At 39.4% G+C, this 18248-nt stretch overlaps 1 protein-coding gene across 4 annotated transcripts in view; it reads left to right on the top strand.

Moving 5' to 3' along the window:
• Window positions 1-18248, top strand: part of PAG1 (phosphoprotein membrane anchor with glycosphingolipid microdomains 1) — a 143638-nt gene that overhangs the window by 39507 nt on the left and 85883 nt on the right. For 2 of the 4 annotated variants that reach the window (XM_023227826.2, XM_023227823.2), the window contains exon 2: window positions 4476-4545. The exons of 1 other annotated variant lie outside the window; for it this stretch is intronic. The gene's annotated coding sequence lies outside the window, so the exon portion shown is untranslated. The remainder of the gene's footprint in view (window positions 1-4475; window positions 4546-18248) is intronic. One more of the 4 variants, XM_023227824.2, reaches the window with a different exon arrangement.

Here is an 18248-nt window from a genome sequence, read left to right as displayed (position 1 = left end):
AAAAAAAAAAAAAAAAAAAAAACACTACCATTGGAGTGAACAGGCAACCTGCAGAATGGGAGAAAATTTTTGCAATCTACCCATCTGACAAAGGGCTAATATCCAGAAACTACATAGAGCTTTAATAAATTTACCAGAAAAAAATCAAACAACCCCATCAAAATGTGGGCAAAGGATATGAACAGACACTGCTCAAAAGAAGACATTTATGCAGCCAACAGATGCATGAAAAAACACTCATCATCACTGGCCATCAGAAAAATGCAAATGAAAACCGCAATGAGATACCATCTCATACCAGTTAGAATGGCAATCATTAAAAAGTCAGGAAACAACAGGTCCTGGAGAGGATATGAAGAAATAGGGACACTTTTACACCGTTGGTGGGACTGTAAACTAGTTCAGCCATTGTGGAAGAGAGTGTGGCGATTCCTCAAGGGTCTAGAACTAGAAATACCATTTGACCCAGCCATCCCATTACTGGGTATATACCCAAAGGATTATAAATCATGCTGCTATAAAGACACATGCACACGTATGTTTATTGTGGCACTGTTCACAATAGCAAAGACTTGGAACCAACCCAGATGTCCATCAATGATAGACTGGGTTAAGAAAATGTGGCACATATACACCATGGAATACTGTGCAGCCATAAAAAAGGATGAGTTCATGTCCTTTGTAGGGACATGGATGAAGCTGGAAACCATCATTCTGAGCAAACTGTCACAAGGACAGAAAACCAAACACCACATGTTTTCATTCATAGGTGGTAATTGAACAATGAGTACACTTGGACACAGGATGGGGAACATCACACACCAGGGCCTGTCGTGGGGTAGGGGAATAGGGGAGGGATAATATTAGGAGATATACCTAATGTAAATAATGAGTTAATGGGTGCAGCACACCAACATGGCACATATGTTTTATACATATGTTGTATACATATGTAACAAACCTGCACTTTGTGCACATGTACCCTAGAACTTAAAGTATAATAATAATAAAAAGAAAGAAAGAAAGAAAGAAAGAAAGAAAGAAAGAAAGAAAGAAAGAAAGAAAGAAAGAAAGAAAGAAAGAAAGAAAGAAAGAAAGAAAATGTGCTGATCATTCTCAAGGAGTCAGGTGTTCAGTCTACTGAAAGTGAAGGAAAGGTGTATCTAGCAATACTTTTTATTTTATTGTGAAGAGTTCTGCTTTTAATAACATTGTCAGCATGCACTAAATCATTGCTTCTCAAGGTTTCGAGCTGCTGTGATGCAGAGAAAAGCACAGGGTGTTTTGTGCATCTTGAATAAGATAACTGACCTCATGCAGGGCCGAGAATACACCAGATGCTTTTTACATACACCCACTCCCTCATCTATGCCTTTTCCAGTGGTCCCCATCCACACTGCTGTGTTTCTGCATGATGTGAAAGTTAAGATATAAATATGAGAGTATGTGAGTGTGTGTTTGTGTTTAAGAGATGCCGTAGCTCTGTCGCCCAGGCTGGAGTGTAGTGGTACAACATAGCTCACTGCAGCCTCCAAATCCTGGGGTCAAGCAGTCCTGCCACTTCAGTCTCCTCAGGAGCTGGCATTATAGGTGTGAGCCACTATGCTCAAATTACTGTGTTTTAATAAGTCATCATTCATTTTAGACCAGTGATTTTCAACTTGGGAATATTTTGCTCCTAAGGGGACATTTGTTGAAGTCTGGAGACATTTTTGTTTATTACAGCCCAGGGCAGGAAATGCTAGCCCTTCAAAACAAAGAATTCTCCAGTCCCAAATGTCAGCAAGGGCAAGGTTGAAAGTCCTGTTTTAGAGCATGTACTTTACATTGGTGTTTATAGTTATTTCCTCATTGGACTCTAAATAAACGAAGGAGTGGATTGAGAAGGACAGTGGAACAGGAGGTTGGAACAAGTTGGAGGACCCACCTATCAGGTGCCAGGATTCACCCACTCTTTACAAGCACACCACAGTTTCCAGCTTAAAAACAAGTGCTTTCAGAAAAATGAATGGTTCTACCAAAAAGACACATAGACTTGTATGCTCATTGAGGCACTATTCACAATAGCAAAAACATGGAATCAGCCTAGGTGCTCATCAACTTGAGTGAATTGGATAAAGAAAATGTGGTACATATACATCATGGAGTATTAGGCAGCCATAAAAAATAACTAAATTATGTCTTTCGCGGCAACATGAATGTAGCTGGAGTCCATAATCCTAAAGGAATTAACACAGAAACAGACAACCAAATATATGTTCACACTTATAAGTGGGAGCTGAACACTGGGTACTCATGGATCCAAAGATGTCAACAATATACACTGGGGGTGACTGGAAGGGAGACGAAGAAAGGGGAGTAAAGGTTGAAAACCTACCTAGTGGGTACTACGGTCACTACCTGGGTGACAGGATCATTCAGACCTCAAATCTCACGCACAATATACTCATGTAACAAACCTGCAGATGTGCTCCCTGCGTCTAAAATAAAAGTTGAAATTATTTCTTAAAAAAAGTGCTTTATTAGATATACTCACTAGCAAAACCCCAACCCTGTATAACCCAGCTTTCTCCCCATGCCACGTCTTCACCTACACTGGTGAGTGTGGCTGAAGGAGCACACATCTCAGTGGGTCCCTGTGCCGCTAGTCTATTCACTCTTCTATATTGGTTGGTTAGCCTCTACAACAGACAGGGTGGCAGAGGCATGGAGGACTCAGGAGGGCAGTGAGGATGATGAGATGACACCGGAAAGGCTGGGCACTTTGACAGGGAGATTGTCACAATGCCAGGGGCTTGGGTTTTAATCACAAGGGATGTGGAGAACAAGCATGGGTGGGGCCCTCCATAGCCAAACTATTCTGCTCTTTTCTGTACTGTAATCACAACCTGTTGATACTCCTCTTATCCCTGTGTCTCTCTGTATTGTGCTACTTACTTGTAACTTGGGCTCCTGAACTGGGCCTTATTATCTTTGCCTTTGTGTGCCCCTTGTATATAGCACAGAGATTTATCAGTGAGTGTTTATTAAACAGATCTGGCAGTGTTTTAGACACCACTAGCAGCCTCTCAAAATAATTGTGTCTCCACTTTTGAACATTTGGGTACTGTTGGGGTACTATTCCCAAATACTTGTTTCCAATGCTGTTGTTTAGAGCTTGAAATGCATCCTCCTGGTTTTATAAATGATAGGTTTTCAGACTGGTGAGGAAATGTCCCAGCACCCACAGTGTTGCTGAGCCGTAGTGCTTAGTAGCTCAGGATGGGGGATTTCCCAGCAAAAGGCCAAGAGAAGAAAGTACCCATTGCCTTTCTTTGTTGCATGTGGACTCAGCAAATGTGTTCTTTACCATTCTACTGCCACTCTTGGCATGGAACCTCCTCTCGCCTTCTGCTGCACTCTTCTCTTTTCTCATATTCAAGTGGCTTTTAGACTACATGGGTTAAGAGTCTGGGGGTTCCTGTCTTGCTGGACACTGTGGAGTCTGACACTGGAGCTCATGCAGGAATTACCACCTTGCTTGTTGTCAGCTTGACTATTTGGTCTTTCAAATGTTGTTTTACTTTTCATTTCTTCTAAGAAATAGCTTTCTTTTCTCTTTTAAACTTTACCGAAAAAGAAAAGAGGGGAGAGGAGGCACCGGTTTCCCTCAGTGGATATTACTCTAGAGAAAATTCAGTCTTGTTATTAGGTTCATTCTCTAACTACCCATGCTTTTTACTTCCACTTAGCATATTTTCAGATGTCTACTTAGATACACAGTTCTACAAAAAACAGAATTTTCGATTTGAGATTACATTCCTCAAACTCAAATCACACTTATTCTTGGAGAAGTGATCTTTATAAGTGATAGTTTTATTTTTAAGCATAAGAAGCCATGTTAACAAAAATACAGCATATTTCAAGATGAAGACATTAAATAATATAGCTAAATAGAACAATTATCACATGTCTGCATACAATTTGGTTTCACCTTTTTTTTTTTTTTCTTTTTTGCTGAAAAGACTGTCATCTTCTTGAGGCATGCAACCAGTTTTGTTTTTGCTTAATCCATGTACATTGCACATGGGCTCTAGAGGTCTGTGTTTGAGGTGCGCAGGTGCAGTGCTGTTGATAAACCCTAGTTACTGTTATCATTGGTGCAAATAAGTTAGAAGGTAGCAATGATTAAAACGAATATGGGCATAATTTATTACATGCTATTAATGCCATCGTTTTTACTTTTCTGCATGTATAAAATTAGGAATAACATATAGGTCTGGCATTTTAAGAGCAAGTTTTAGCTTTTGCTTTTTAACATTCTTTTATTATAGTATTAAAGCAGTAAAGGCTAATTAAATAATCATTTTTCAGTTGCTTACTATTGGCCAAATCTTAAATAAGTAAATGACAAGATGATCATTTTACCCTTAATTGTTGCAGTTTTAATACAGTTCAGAATTTTGAAATTGTTTTCTTTTGTGTTTCTTTTCCAGAAAACACGAGATTGTTCTCCTATTTCAGCAGTTGGCCACAACTTCATTGCTGGGAAACGGTGATTTCAAAGTATTTATTTATCTGGTTTATTCTACATTATTACTCATTCAAACTGGCTTTTAGTTTAACTTTGCATGCATCAGTTGTTGATTTGGAGACTCTGTTTGGGTTAACTCTGCAGACACACAGCTTCTAAGCTGAAAAACATCCAGGGTATGAGCTAGTCTGATTTGAATTTAGCACCTTAGGTCTTCTGCGATAGAAACAAAGACACCAGTGGGTATACTTTCTACAACGTGGCGTTTCTGTTTGATTGATGGTAAGCCCATCCATGGCTGAGCTTTGTAAAGCCTCTGTGAAGTTGGGCTAAATGCCTGCTCTCTCTCAATCTCTTTCCTCATCTTTGAGACAGGGATAATAATTGGGTAGTCTCATAGGCTTGATAGAGAGATTAATAGGATACACAGTGCTCACTGCCACCACCACCAAAAAGATATAAGGCTGTGTTTTTGGTTATCATTATTCATGGTATTAATAATCTCATTTTGTACTGATGATAAAGTTATGTTAATAATTCCTTAATGACCTTGGGTCATCTTCTGTGAACAGACCAAACGCAGAAAAAAACCATTCAGACTAAATGAACAGGTTAACACAAAGACATTCTGTATTTTATTTTAGGAATTAGTTTACTACAATGATTATTAGTTTTTATAATGAATCCTGGACTTCAAAGCACAATGTCCACCCATTTGAAAAATTTATGTTACAAACCTGAAGAGTTGTGGCCTGCCCAACTCATATTCATTTTAAATCATTATCCAGTTCCTATATGGCCTGGAAAGGAATTCATCTGGTCTAAGTTTTCCCCATCTTTTCACCGAAGGAATCTTGTAAAATAGGCCACTGTCTTTTAATTAAATCTTTGCTTCAACTTTCTGAGAAATTCCTTCTCTTACCAGAGTAACCCTTTCCTCTTAGGAGAGCAGGGAGCTATTTCAAGGTTATTTTGGTTCCCCTCTGAGGCCACAGTCTTTCTAAACGTAACTGCAGATCCGGGAAATCAGCCTGCCCCTTGTTAGTTAACTTAGGCTAAAGAATCAGTGCATTAAGACCTTTGATTATCCACACTCTAAAAACGCCTTCCTCTGATCTCCTAATATTTGACAAGAATCTCGATTCGGGGATTAGACATTTTCTCTAATGCATTTCCATTTCCACTAGAGCTTTACACACATTATTATGGCCTGAAATGTAGAGCATTTTCCAGTTGGGGGTAATTAAGATTTAACTCAAGAATCTATATATTTTAGAATAGGCATCACATGCTTCTGTAGTAGAATCGCATTCCTCCCAATTTCTGGAAAGCATTGTGTGGTACTTTTTTGTACGTGGCTGACTTCTTGAGTTTTACTCCATCTGACCCTCCTATAGAAGCTAAGCTTTAGGGCAACGTTTGTATCTTATTTTAGTACCTACAACATCTAATAAATGCCTGGAGCATAGTAACACACAGGTGGATGCTCTAATTTATTTAAATGTATATATCTCTGACACTATAATAAAGAAGATAGAATTCATGAAAAGTAATTTATCTCAAGCTGTGCTTTTTTTCTGACTAAATATAAGCATTCTTCTCAACAATAATGCTTTGCTTGTTATTTTTGCTACATTAAAGAAGAGCCACCAAAACCAATTTATGTCCCCTTTCCCTCTTCTGCTGAGATCAGAACTAACATGATGGCTACATTCTTTTGAAACTTGTAATTGTGTATCATTGCCAGAGTGGAAGTAGATTCAGACAGTGCCCGCACCAAATTTAGTGAAAATAGTAGTGACTTTATGATGTTTTAATTTGAAATTCAAAATTTGAAATTGCCCCAACCCATTTTCGGACTTCCAGTGTGCCTGTGACTTGGAAATATATTTGAAACTTCCAGAGTTGTTCTTTCCAGTTATTAGAAACATAAGCAAAGCAGGCTGGGTGTGGTGGCTCACACCTGTAATCCCAGCACTCTAGGACGCCGAGGCGAGCAGATCACTTGAGGCCAGGAGTTCGAGACCAGCCTGGCCAACATGGTGAAACCCTGTATTTACTAAAAATATAAAAATTAGCTGTGCATGGTGTTGCACACCCATAAGCCCAGCTACTTGGGGGGCTGAGGCACGAGAATTGCTTGAGCCCAGGAGGCGGAGGTTTCAATGAGCTAGGATTGCCCCCCAGAAAAGAGAAACACAAGCAAAGAAAACACAGAATCAGCAACCGTCCAGGGAGATGTGCACTCCTAAGCTGAATTAACAAATAAGTGTGTTTCTTGAGAGGCCAGAGTTAACACAATTAGTGATGAACTGCATCTTTGAGGAGCTAGGGGAAAATAATGGGATTCATTTTTAATTCAAACCAATTCTAAGCAAGAGCCTTGGCTTTCTGGAGTGGCTTTGTAATCAAAGGTTACCGCAGGGCTTGTCAGAACTTTTAACAACTGTCTCCACTGTGAAAATGGTCCTAAGTTGTAAGGTGATTGCGGAGCTGAGAAAATGATGACTCTAGACTCTAGCCAGCTTTTGTCTCGCATTTGATCTTTGGCTCACAAAGATGAGGTTAATTTCAGCATAAGCCGTTAGCTTTATTTTTTAAATCAGTCAATTTTAATAGCAGCCTGCTTATGCCCTGAAAAACATCCAAGAGCAATAAGAAGGAGTTGGTCTGGAATATAAATAAGTGTTACAGTATAAATCTTAGCTGTCTCTAGGCCAGTAGTCAACAAAATACTTTGCAGTCAGTCTAATTAATCTTTCATTTTCTTTTTGCTATCCTTCCTCGTGTTTATTGTGTGTGTGTGTTTTCTGAACTATAAAAACATATACATCGTCACGATAGTTGGAAAATTTAATACTCTCAAGGAAGAAAAAAGTTTCCTTGTGAATCATTACCCAAAGAGAACCATTGTTATCATCTTGGCTGATATTTTTCCCTGAGAATTTTTCCCAAGCAAACATACATAATTTTTAAATTCCTTTTGGTTTTGTTTGCTTTTAGAGACAGGGTCTCACTCTGTTGCCCAGACTGGACATAGCTCACTGTTGCCTCAAACCCCTGAGCTCAAGAGATCCTCCTACCTCAATCTTCCAGGTAGCTAGGAGTACAGGCACATGCCACCATGCCTGGCTAGTTTTTTTATTTTTTGTAGAGATGGGGTGTCACCATGTTGCCCAGGCTGATCTCAGACTCCTGGGTTCAAGCGATCCTCCCACCTTGGCTTCCCAAAATGCTAGGATTGCAGGCGTGAACCACCATGCCCAGTCTCATAATTTTGAACTGCTTATGATGAAAAATTTTATACACACAGGAGAGAATCACTGAGTCCTTACATACTCACAGTCTAGATTCACAGATTATCAAGATTTGCCACCATGGCTTCACCTTCCCTTTTTTTTTTTTTTTCCCTTTCTCTTTCCTCTTGAAATATCAACTAAGCTACTTTTAAGAGGAAAAGAGGACTCCTGATATTCTGAGGACTATGGAAAGCAAGGATTTGCCTGCCAATTTCACATATTCTCACTCATCCTTTATTAGGAAACAAAAAGTATGGTTTTACACTTCATACTGTATTGTGCTTTGGGAATAAGCCGCCTTAAAGCTCAAGTCTATTGCATGCTAGATGGGTATTGATTTTTCCTCTTAAATCAATGTTTCCCTAGAGCATAGTTTTATTTATTCATAAAGCTAAGATGATGTCTGACAGGAGTTACAGCAGTGTAAATCTGTGGTGCAGGCACATTACGAAGAGCTTTTGTAAGACTCAAAAATCCATGTTCTGATGCTAGAGGGTATCCTGATAAGCCTGAAAAAGTGCATTTGTGATGCTTCCAAGTGTAAAAGGAACATTTCAGCATATAGTTAAGTTTTACTCCTCTGTTTTCTATGCTATTTTGCAAATGGACCTAAATACATTGTGACTGAAGCCAGGCCATGATTGTGTCTGATGCACAACGGGTTGTTGAAACAGCAGTCTGGACAGAATCAAAGCTTCAGCTGCAATCTCTTGTTGACACCAAATGTCAGCTTGCTCCGGAAGGATGTAGTGGCCCTGTTGATCTGTCCCCTGTAATTCTGCTCCCTGGCCCAAAGGATGGGCACTTCTGCCCAAGGGGCAGTTAACGTGAGAGTGTTCACTTTGGGATACTTCATTCACTTTGGAATAACTCTGTGTACTTGTTGGTGTGTTATAGTACATGTAACAGCTCTCTGTGTAGCTAGGCCATGTAAGTCAAGTGTAATCCTAAAAGGGTACTCCTTTTGTAGATTGATAGACAGATATACACACATACATACACACACACGTACATATATATACACACATATGTATAATATACATAGTCTCTGCTCTTTTACAAGTGTTTATGATATAAAAATTATTGTTAGACTTTTTTGACTTAAAGAAAATATGCCCTGACTTTTCCCTCAATATTAACTGCTTTTTTTTCCATTGGTTGAAAAATGCTTCTAATGGCTAGAATGGCCCATTTGGAATTTTAAATGTCCAGTTTTTTATTAGCTGGATTATTAGGTCTGATCTTAGCACAGTAGAACTGGCTGGAGAGTCAGGTGATGTAAAAGCTAGTTTCATTGTCCACTCTTGGCTGCTTTGTGACCTATGGCGACTTTCTGAACTTCTTTGGGACATTTTGTTTATATTGTTGGGGTTTTTTTCCTAATTTAAATAACAGTGAGTTTGTGTGAAATTGGCAGATATTCACTTCTTGATTTCCATAGACTTCCATACATCAGGACTCTTCCATTAGAAAGTAACTAGTTGATATTAAAAAAAAAGAAAAAGAAGAAAAGGAAGTGAAAAGAGAAAAGAAGAATGCAGAAGTGAGGATTATTTCTTCATGAAGAATAAGGTTTGTTACAGTTTTGAAAGCCTGTGACTTTCTGTGAAAAGATTTCAGGTGATTAGCTCAGCTACCAGGAGCCACACAGTTTTCTTAGAAATTGTGCCACTGAGGACACCAAGGGGGCCAGGGAGGACACAGCTCCAGTTAGAGGCTAGGGCCTTGAACCCCTCCCCCCGAGAGCAACTGGTGCTCTGCCAGGTCTGTGGCTGCCAGGATGCCCAGATCCTTTGCCAGAGGCTTGAGAGAAGCCTTGAAGGTGCTATCTCTTTGGAACTCTGCTGTTTCCTCTCCATTGGTAGCTACACTGGGAACCTCTTCAGAGGAGGGTTCTAGGAATTAGAAGGGAAAGCATATAAATGCCATTCACTACAGTACCTGTTCACTGCTAGTCACAGTTGTTCTCCTTTGCCTCGTCAGCCTCAGGCATGGAGATAACCTGGTGGCATGTCAGTGTCTTCGAGTTTTTCCCATTAAGCTCCAAGAGCATTGATTGCTATTCACTTCGTGAATGGATGTCTTGAGAAGATCGTAAGAACTGCTTTTGGACGGCCGAAGCTGCGGTCTCTGCTTCAGTAGAAACCCAAGGTGCCTGATATGCAAAGCACACTAGAGGACTTATTTGATGAAGAGAGAGTTGGTTGTTTGGAATCTAACCATTTATGTTAAGTTCTGTGTGTTAGGTTTTCTAACTAGCTTTGGTTAAGTCCTTCAAGGTCTTTTTTTTACATTCTTCCAGTATAATCTGCTTTATATTCTTTAATACTATGTTTTTGCTCTTTTAGCATTAATTAATTATGCACTCCTCTAGGAAGATGATTAGGAAGTCATCCTCCTTGACCCTGTGTTTGGTTCCTTTAGAGCAGGGGTTTTCAGCCTTTGCGGGAACCAGGCCACACAGCAGGAGGTGAGTGGTGGGCCAGCCTCCTGTCAGATCGGTGGTGGCATTAGATTCTCACAGAAGTGCGGACTCTGTTGTGAACCGCACATGTGAGGGATCTGGGTTGTGCACTCCTTATGATGATCTGAGTGGAACAGTTTCATCCCGAAACCATCCCCACTCCCACTGTCTGTGGAAAAATTGTCTTCCATGAAACCGGTCCCTGGTGCCAAAAAGGTTGGGGACCACTGCTTTAGAGTTCCTCTTGGCTCCCCAAGTCAACCCCAGTGTGGAAGCTAAAGTAATTCCATCTTGTAAGCTAATCTACCATGTTGACTTCTTATGAACAGTTCCAGGAATGCTCTGAGATTTCCAGTTTATCTTTTGTTCCTTGTGTAAGAGCATATACCTACCATAAATCCTGCCCTTAGAGCAGATCAACCTTGATATACTGGTACTTACTGTAAATCCTGCCTTTAGATCAAATTCCTGCTCATTTCCTCTGGAGCATGTGTAACCCTTCCCTGGGTATATAATCCCTCGGTCTGGGGGTCTAATGATGAGGAGATCTACTTGTCTTGTGGCTACCCAAGACCATGCTCCTGTCCGTAAGTTCCCCAATAAAATCACCCTGTAACCACAAGATGGACTTGTCTGCCTCCTTCTTTGGTTTCTTGACTCCTTCTGTGTTTGGGGGTCGCTTTGCATATGTGATCTTCTCATGAAACACCTGGTCATTAATGGAGTGATAGTTTCATAGCCAGACACCTGTCACACCCAAATTACTAACATAAGGTGATTCTGAATGCTGGACTTCTAGGATCAATCACAGGTTCTAGTACTTAAAAAAAAAAAAAAACTTTTTAAAAAAATTTTTACAGACTCCCACTCCATCTTATGAAAGCTCCATCCTTACCAGTGGAGAAAGAATTTCCCTGCTGGGTCTTTGTGTCTTGCAGGTGGCCAGGGATGCTCACTGAGGCCTGTCCTGTTCAGTCGCAGAGAGCTCCAGATTCTTGAGCAAGGTTTAATGAAGCTGTGGCTGTTTTCTGTATTCCTTTTTCAGGTCATGAAAAAAGATATTTCTTTTGTGGGCCTGCCACTTGAGGAATAAAAACCCTCCCCCGACTCCTTAGTACCAATATTGCCCTAAGAAGGAAGCACCTGGCTCTCATGGCCTTATCTGAGTCTCGAATAGAAGAGACCACACACGCTGGAACAGTCCTGCCCAGGCCCACCGGGAGAGATGACTCAGTTCCAAATAGGGCTTTCATTTTAGATATTTAAATTCCGAGTTTCTCATAGTTATTCATAACTAAGCAAAGGGGCAGCTCTGCACTATTCCTCCACTTACATATTTCCTTCCTTTCACTTTTTTCATCGTTTTCCCTTTCTTCCTTTATTTAGTAGATTTTTAAAAACAAATAAAATGCTATGTGGCATAGCACCTTGCCAAGCAGAAAATTCTTATAATTTCATAATATTTTCTAAAATAGATTTTAGACCAGCCATAGTGAAGTTTAATTATGGTGCTAATGTGCTTCTGAAGATTTCTGATAAAAGACTTGTGCCCTTAATCCCATCCACTCAAGAGGCCGAGGTGGGAGGATCACCTGAGTCCTGGAGTTTGAGGCTGCAGTGAACTATGATTGCACTGGTGTACTCCAGCCTGGGCAAAGAAACCCCATCTCTTTAAAAAAAAACAAAAACAAAAAACAAAAAAACAGATTTCTGTTGAAAGGATAAAATTAACCCTGTCTATGATGGCTTTAACTATGACAAATCAGCCAGCAGCAAATTAAATAAATAAAAATTTTTTCTAATGTTTCATATAAGGGAAGAACCAAAAGATTGAGATTTCTGTGAAAAATGAAAAATATCTGATAATGGGATCGCTGGAAAACTTAGAAAATTAGAAATGAGTTTGCAGTTTCATCCATGTGATCCTTTGCCATTGCCCATCTGATGCCTCATAGCCCAAAGGCATGCTGCCAATATGATTGTTTACATGTTTTTTTATAGCTGAATATATATAGTTTATAAAATGTATATATACCATTAAGATATTGTTAGATAAGTATTAGGCCAAACAGATTATGTTTGCAGAAAACAAGTATGAATGCAAGGAGTTTAGTGTGTTCTTAAACTTCTGCTAACAAAAGAACTCCCATTTACTTTAACAGAGATAAGTTTGCCTCCTGAGTATATGAGAATGTGGCATAGACCACAGAGAGCACCTCAGAATTGATGTGAAGTCATGACTATCGCGATGAGTGTGGGTGCTTTTATAGATAACTGAGATGTTATCAGCTGAAGTGTCGAGAGTGGCTGGATTGTAATTATTGTTGACTCATTTTAAATTGCTTTGTTTTATAATCCCTTAATATAATAAATATGGTAATATTTGAAAATATGCCTCAAAGACACCAAAAGTGATGAAAACCACCGAATTATAAGACTAAACTGCTGCCTCCCATTTGCCGTCTATCATCCTTTTCCCATGAAAGATGGCTTTTATAGATTGAAAGCATAGAGGATGGCTCCTTCCTTGTCATTCAGATCTCTGCTTAAGGGTTACCTTCTCAGAGAGGACTTTCCCCAAGCATCCATGGCTCAAGAAACCCCCGAAGGCACTCGCCTTTCCTTTTTTACCTTTTAAATATTCCCTATCTGATACTTTGGTGTTAGTCTTTTGTCAGTCTTCACCTACAAGGTGCTAAGACCCCATCTGTTTTGTTCACCCTGTGTCCTGAGTGCCGGGAGCTGTGCCTGGCACTGAGTAGGCATTCTTTAGATGTTCCATCTGCAGGTTTTCTCCTTTGGACCTACCCCTGTGCCTGACCTTGAGAGCATTTCGTCATCATTGCCTAGAATCAGGCCCTTGTTTTGGAATCTGTGGTACTGTATTCTCTGAATTTCCATCATTAACCAGCCTTTACTCCCTGGTTGCAGCATCCAATTAGTATGATGATAACACAACTACTGTATGTCAACATGATAAGCATTTGTGGCAAGTGAGTCCTATCAAATTTTCCAGCCGCAAGAGAACTTAAGAAAGGTTTTGAGAGAGAAACATATAAACGTTTAAGTCTTTCCTATGCTGGTGTTAACCCTCCAGATCAGTTGGCCAGAATGTTCTGCTCTGATGGTAGACCTGAGTAATAGCATGTTGTAGCTTCCTTTTTTGGTACTGTTATTTAATTTACCCCCATGAGTAATGCTGTAAGAAGGAAGGCTTTAAGAACACTTCACTTCTCATCCCCCCATTTCCAGCCCAGTAGCCTGAGTCTAATCTTGTTATGTCTGGGAATAGAGTTACTAGATTTTCTGCTAATGGCTGTATTTTACATGATAATGAATCCAGTCTTTTCTACAAAGTCTACTTCATTTATGCAAAACAGATATAATTTGGAATGTGTATGAATGAAGCTATTCTTTCAAGGGAGCAGAGAGGCTGCTGTAGAGCCTGTTAAATACAATTTTATGGGCCCCTATGTCAGGTTAACACAAGCAAAATTTGGTTCTGTGGTTATCAAAGCTAATGCTTATTGGATAGTTTCAGGTAAAACAAAAAACAGCTTTTGAATCTCAGGGCCTTTGCTACTTACTCCCTAGTTTAAGCTCAACTTGTTTTCAACCATCTTTCACACTTTGAGTAGTGACCTCTTATACATTAGTGGCCTCAAAGTATTAGTGAGACTTCTGCTCATTGATTTTCAATAATATAGAGAAGGTATTCCAAACTGGTCCTGGCTATTAACAGAGCAAAGGCAGAAAATTAAATTAGCAGGGGGATATATCAAAAGCCTTTGAAAGTGCCATAAAGTCTCCAAAATCTAATCCCTGAGAGAAATGTATTTTGTTCTGGAAAGAATAGCTTTCTTCTATTCCGAAATACCTTTCATTTAATAGGAGAATGGATGATTGCCTGTGAATGGAATAGCAAGAATTCTCAATCCTTTAATTTTGCCACCAACTTGCTGTGGTTTATCTCAAAACAATGATCAACCTATAAGAAAAACATCCGTGGGCTGCTCTGCTCTTTGACTTTTAGGTAGAGTTAATTGTATAGATTAATTTAAAAGTTAGGTATAATAATTAATAGTTACACATTTCAGAAGTCCTTAGCTCAGGGTTTTTATTGATTTTTGTCTTTTTTGAGTTTTATAAAAAAGCTAGACACCTGAAAACACTGAATTGTTTTACAATGCTAAGTTAAGAATGAGTAACCCTGCCTTCTTACTAATGGACAAAATTGATTTTTGGATCTAACGCCAGTGGTCTAGTGCAGAAGCACAAATATTTACTTGCTGAATTTGGATGGATAATCAGTTTTTTAAATTTTTTTCAGAGGCAGGAGGTTAAAAAAATACTTAGGCTTTTTGTTTTGTTTTGTTTTGTTTTGTTTTAAGATGGAGTCTCACTCTTTTTGCCCAGGCTGGGGTGCAATAGTGCAATCTCGGCTCACTGCAACCTCCGCCTCATGGGTTCAAGCGATCTTCCTAACTCAGCCCCCTCAAGTAGCTGGGATTACAGGTGTGCACTCCCACACCCAGCTAATTTTTGCATTTTTAGTAGAAATGGGGTTTCACCATGTTGGCCAGGCTTGTCTCGAACTACTGACCTTAAGTGATTGACCTCCCAAAGTGCTGGGATTACAGGCATGAGCCACAACACCCAGCCCCAAAATACTTAGGCTTTTTAAGCAAGATAAATGTGCTTTAGGGAGACCTTTTTGCAGAGGCTGATTTAGTTTTGGGGAGATAATAGACTCCTTTGAGAAGCTAATGAATATTCTAGACTGTCTGAAGAAAGACACATGCACAGAAAATTTGACATAATTGCAGGTAGTTTACAGACCCTCTGAAACTTGGCCAAGATCCTGTTGGCACCTATCTATAGGACTCCAGGTAAACAGACCCTGACTTATTTCTTCCAAGCAGGAGGTATGTTTAATTTTGTGCTGTAAATACTAGTCTTTCAATTTCTGGTAATAACATAGTACCCCAGGCATATTTGAATTGTATAAAATGCTGTAATATTTTTATCTAAACAGAAACAACATTTACAGTTGGCCCTCTACATCTCTGGGTTCCACATCCATGGATTCAACCAACCTCTAATTCAAAGTATTCAAAGAAAAAAAAAAGAATGCTTGCCTCTGTACCGAACGTGTACAAACTTCGTTTCTTGTTATTCTCTAAACAATGCAGTATATCAACTACTTACATAGCATTTATATTGTATTAAGTATTATAACTAATCTGGACATGTTTTAAAGTACATGGGAGGATGTGTATAGTTTGTATGCAAATACTATGCCATTTCATATATATATATACTTCAGTATATGTACTTAAGTGTCTGGGGATTTTGGTATCTGAGAAGGGTTCTGGAACCAGTCCCCCAGATACCAAGGGACAGCTGTATTTAATTATTTTACAATGAAGTATATATTTAAGATGCCGACAATTATTAAAGAAATAGTTATATAGAACACTTATTGAATTAAGAAGATCCATTTTTTGTTTTTTTTTTGTTTTTTTGTTTTTGAGACATGATCTTGCTCTGTTGCCCAGGTTGGAGTGCAATGGTATAATCATATCTCAGTGCAGCTTCCAACTCCTGGGCTCAAACAACCCTCCTGCCTTAGCCTCCCCAAGTAGCTGGGACTACAGGTGCACACCATGATGCCTGGCTGCTTTTTTATCTTTTGTAAAGACAGGGTCTTTCTATGTTGCTCAGGCTGGTCTCAAACTCCTGGTCTCAGGCGATCCTTTCACTTTGGCCTCCCAAAGCATTGTGATTACAGGCATGAGCCACCAGGCCTGGCCTGAATTTCTAATACCAGCTTTAAACAGTCTTGCTGTGGTGCCCAGGTTGGAGTGTAATGGTGTAATCATACCTCAGTGCAGCCTCCAACTCCTGGGCTCAAGTGATCCTCCTGCCTTAGCCTCCTACAGGTACACACCACCAGCTTTAAAAGGACCCCCAAATCAATTCTATTGTTAATTTTCAGTCTGTCTTTCTCCTAAGTGGGGATGTTAGGAAAGAAAATAGTATCAGCTTTTATTACCACTTGCCTGGCATTTTTAAATTTGTTTTTCTCAAGTATTCCTAGTAAATTTTGCTTTATTCTCCTTTATGTACACACATTGAAACCTGCAGAAGGATGGTTTCTTTTCTTTGTGCTGCTATTGTTCAGAACTGCTAGAAGAATCTACAGGTCCCTTTTTGGGTCCATGGTAGATTACAGTTTAACAAGCATTTCATCTTAGCAGGAACTAGGATTAGGATTGGGGAAAAATGAACAAAGAAATCTCTCACTGAACAATTCCTATATATCCACTAAGGTCCGGCTCAAATCTCCTCTTCTCTGCAAAAAGTTCCCTAATCCATTCCATTTCACTTCTCTTGGCAAGTTTTTGATACCTCCCTTAAGGCAGTATTTACCGTTATCAGTTTATGTAGTCCCTTCTGCTAGACAAGGAGTTTAACTAATGGGACTGGAGTTATTTTTGCTTTTGTTATTGATATGTAAAACAATGGCTATCAAAGGATTTATATATATGGTAGGAAGAAATACAAGAAAAGTCATTAATTTAAAAAGAAAAAGGGATTTAAGTTATAAGTAAAAGACTGGACTTTGATATTCTAGTATATTTTACCAGTGATACCATTTTTCCAAACATTTCTGAAAAATTTAATAATCACATGAAACACAGTTATTAAATTTATTTAACTATCAGTTATTGCTAAGATGAGATTAAAGTCAGTTCTTAATTTTTCAAAAAAATATGATCCCCGGGATGAATTCATTCATTTCATTAATTTACCAAACTGAATTCTTCAAATGTTTATTTCATACCTTGAAATCAGTTCCTCTTCCTGAATTTCCTATCCCAGTTAATGGCACCACCATATGGGCAACATAGGGAGACCATGTCTCTACAAAAAAAAGTAAAAAGTAAAAATTAGCCGGGCATGGTGGTACGTTCCTGTAGTCCCACCTGTTCGGGAGGCTGAGGCAGGAGGATCGCTTGAGCCCAAGAGTTGTAGGCTGCAGTGAGCTATCATTGCACCGCCGCACTCCCGAGCAAGGCTTTCTGTCAACAACAACAAAAAAGATATTAATTCAGAGATGAGATAGTGTCTTGGACAGGACTGACCTTGGCTTAGTCATTACATCCTTAAACTACTGATGTGCCTCAAGGTTATAATAATAATAATGACCACATTGGGTTCTTTCTACACACCAAGGACAGTAATAACACATTCCCCCTTCTCCCATCCAGTCTTCATCATGAACTTTTGAAATGTAGGTATGATTGAGGGTGAGGGGTATAGGGCCGACTCCTTGGGCTGGAATCAGACCTCTATCACCACTTACCAGCTGTCTCACTTAGACATGTTTTCCGGCCCCCCGTGCCTTAGTATACTCATCTGTAAAAGAGATAATACTATCTCATTCTGAGGATTGATAGAAATATTAATATACTCTTGAACCCTGGGCCTTATGTTAGCTGTTAGAGTCATTATCCTCATTTTGCAGTCAAGGCATCTGAGCCTCAGAGGTTAAATAACTTGCCCCATTTCTCACACAGTCAGTATGAATCAGAGCCAGGGCTTTGGAACCATCTGTCTGACTGCAAGGCCTTGTGTATGGGATATATCCTTATTGAACTGAATGGAAATTCACAATTACATGTTTTCAAATTTCATAGCATAGAAATTTGTCTTACATATGTTCTTCCTGGGTGATCTTATCCATTCCAAGGACTTCATTTGCCATCTAATTTAGAGTTGGCAAACTATGACCTGCAAGCTGAATACATTCTGGCACCTATTTTTGTAAATAAAGTTTTATTGGAACACAGGCACACTCATCCTTTAGCTACTGTTGATGGTGGCTTTTGTGCAACACTGTCAGAGTTGAGTAGTTGTGAGAGAGCCTATGGCCTGCAGAGCCTAAAATGTTTCCTCCCTGGCCCTT

Source organism: Piliocolobus tephrosceles, chromosome 7 (genome assembly GCF_002776525.5).
Source record: "Piliocolobus tephrosceles isolate RC106 chromosome 7, ASM277652v3, whole genome shotgun sequence".
Classification (NCBI taxonomy): Eukaryota; Metazoa; Chordata; class Mammalia; order Primates; family Cercopithecidae; genus Piliocolobus; species Piliocolobus tephrosceles.
This window is presented reverse-complemented; position numbering and strand designations above follow the sequence as displayed.